The following is a 3476-nucleotide window of genomic DNA, read 5'->3' as shown; positions in this document are numbered from 1 at the left end:
TTTTTGTCAGTATTGGAAAATTCAAATGGAAGAATTCCTTGAAAATGCAACTTGTGAAAAATGAAACAAAAAGAAATTTAAGGAAGCAGCTGTGGCTCAATTAGTTGGGCTCCCATCTACCATATGGGAGGCCCTGGGTTCACGTCCTGGGGCTTCCTTGCGAAGCCAGGCTCGCCTGCACACTGCCAAGAGCTGCTGGCCCCGGCTCTGCAGAGTGCCACCAGCCTGCGAGCACTGCAGATAGCCAACTCAGCACGGCGATGCAACAAAAAGGGAGACAAGCAAAAACACAGAAGAATGTGCAGCGAATGGACACAAAGCAGACAGCAAGCAAGTTGCATGGGGGGGAATAAATAAATAAAAATAAATAGACACAGAAGAACGCACAGCAAATGGTCACAGAAAGCAGACAGCAAGCAAAAAAAAAGGCTGCAGGGGAGGGGGAAAAAATTTTTTTTTAATTTAAAAATTAATAAAAAGAAATTTAGAATCTGAGTATTCCCTTACTTAATAAAGATAATGAGCTGGTAATTATAACCTTCCAACAAATTCTCCTGCATTGCTGGTGGGAAGGTAAAGTGGTACAGTCACTGTGGAAAACAGTTTGATGGTTCTTCATAGAATCACCATATGACCGGGCATTTCTGTTCTTAGGTATATACCGTGAAGAATTGAAAATAATGGATTCATGTAGATAATTGTACACCAATGTTCATAGTTGCATTATTCATGATAGCCAAAAGGTATTATAGAAACAACCCAAGTGTCCATCCACAGATGAAGAGATAAACAAAATATGCCATATACGTAATATGGAATATTACTCAGTCCTAAAAAGGAATGAAGTAGTGGCACATTGATAAACCTTGTATGTATTATGTTAGAAATAAGCCCAACACAAAAGGAGAAATATTATATGATTCCACTCATGAAATATCCAGAATAAGCTAATTCATAGAAACACAAAGTAGATTAGAGTTTACCAGGGGCTCGCTGTAAGGGAGGAATGGGGAGTTAATGCTTAACGAATACAGAATTTGTTTGCGGTGATAATAAAAGTAGTAATAACGAATGGTGGTTATGGTAGCACAACATTGTGAATGCATTTAATAACACTAAAATGTACACTTAAAATGGATTAAATGGAGTAATAATGTAATATTTTTGCAGCAATGGCAAAGAGGATATATCAATTCTAAGGGACAACAATAGGGGATATAGAGGATATGGGATTTTTTCCTTTTTGAGTAATGGAAATGTTCTAAAATCAACTAACATGATGACAGCATAACTCTGTGATGAAAATGAGAGCCACTGAGTGTACACTTTGAGTGGACTGTACAAAGCATGGGATTGTGTAACACAGGGAATCCTGTAGTGGGTGATGGACTGTGGTTAATAGAAAAAATAAGAGATGTTCTCTCATGAACTGTAACAAGTATCTAATACCAATACAGGGTGTTAATAATCAGGTGGGTTAGGGGGAAAATACACCAAATGAAAGATATGGACTACAGTTAGTAGTAATATTTTGACCATGCTCTTTCATGGTTTGTAACAAATGTTCACAACAATGCAAGGTGTTTTTGGTTGGAAGATGTATGGAAGCACTATATGATGATATACATGCTTGTTTTGTAAGTTCACAACTTTTACTTTATACTTATTGTTTATGTAATGTTCATGTATGAATGATATACTTCAGTAAAATTTTTAAAAAGTAAAGAGATTATTTAAATGAGAAATCTTGCATTTAAAACAACAACAACAACAATAAAAACCTTTCCATAAAGAAGTCTCTAAGTTCAGATGTCTTCATGGTTAATCACTTAAACACTTAAGGAAAAATAGCACCAATCTTACACAAACTCTTTCAGAAGATAGAATATGAGGATAAGCTTTCCAGCTTGTTTTATGATGCCAACATTACCTTTATACCAAACCCAATACCAGCATTATTAAAGAGGAAATAGTATAGACCATTTCTCTCATGAATGAAAATGCAAAAACCCTAAACACAATCTCAGCAAATTGAATGTAGTAGTATGCACCGAGGATAATACATCACAGTTACAGAAGTACAAAGCTGGTTTAGACAGAGCTCTGTCATGTTTAATCCTGGGACCCCCTGGGAAAGAGATGGTCCATTCACCTGATAGTTTGCAGTTGAAGATAACAGAACAGCTGAGCAGCTGATAAGGCCTAGAAAGAAATGAACCCTATGCCAGAGACTGATATAGGAAACCCTGAAAGACCAGGCAGAGATCGCCCGCCATCTTTCTTCAACACAGGGCAGCTGACTTTGGTGAGAAAGTACCCTTTATGGTACCTTGAGTTGGACGTTCCATGACCTTGGGACTGTAAGCTCTTATCCCAAATAAAAACCCTTTATAAAAGCCAGGAAAAAAAAAAAAAGATGGTTTAATATTTGAAAATTAATCAATGTGATTTGTATCATAAGTAGATAAGGGAAATAAATCATAATGGTTATCTTACTAGATTCAGAAAAATAATCATTTGATTAAATTCAACACTCATTCAAGATTTTTAGAAAAAGAAAGAAAACTCAAATGATTTCTGAATAGAAAGAACATTCATTCTGAGAAAGGATATTTTTCCACCGCCCCCCCCCAATAGAAAGCTATCATAAACATCAAACTTGATATATAAATGAAGTCTTGGCCTTGATACCAGGAATGTGCTAAAAAAGATACACTTCAACACTTCTATTCTTTATTGGCCTGGTGATCCTACCTAGTATAATAAGGCAAGAATAAGAAATTAGGCAATTAAAGAATCCAAAAGGGGAAGCAGACTTGGTCCAATGGATAGGGCGTCCGCCTACCACATGGGAGGTCTGCGGTTCAAACCTCAGGCCTCCTTGCCCCTTGGGGAGCCGGCCCATGCGCAGTGCTGATGTGCGCAAGGAGTGTCCTGCCACGCAGGGGTGTCCCCCGTGTAGGGGATCCCCACTCGCAAGGAGTGCGCCCCATAAGGAGAGCCGCCCAGCACAAAAGAAAGTACAGCCTGCCCAAGAATGGCACCGCACACACGAAGAGCTGATACAACAAGGTGACGCAACAAAAACAAACACAGATTCCCGGTGCTGCTACTAAGGATAGAAGCTGTCGCGTAGCGAATGGACACAGAGAACAGACAACTGGGGGGAGAGGGGGAGAAAGAGGAAATAAATAAATAAATAAATAAATAAATCTTCAAAAGAAAAAATTCCAAAAGCATAAAAACAAGCAAGTTTAGAAAATGCAGGTTTTCAAATCTAAAAAAATGAAAAATGACTAAACACACAGGTACCTATTCCTTTTCTGACCCTGCTTAGAAAACTACCCACTAAAGTAGCTTTGTGTCGATGTAACAATTATGCTTGGATTACTCTCTCAGTCTTTCAGAGGAACTGTTTTTTAGTTCTCTCTATATACATTCTAGGGAATACCAAACAATTCAAACACAGGGCCTCT

Source organism: Dasypus novemcinctus, chromosome 11 (genome assembly GCF_030445035.2).
Source record: "Dasypus novemcinctus isolate mDasNov1 chromosome 11, mDasNov1.1.hap2, whole genome shotgun sequence".
Classification (NCBI taxonomy): domain Eukaryota; kingdom Metazoa; phylum Chordata; class Mammalia; order Cingulata; family Dasypodidae; genus Dasypus; species Dasypus novemcinctus.
The sequence above is the reverse complement of the archived record's forward strand: the minus strand, read 5'-3'. Positions refer to the sequence as shown.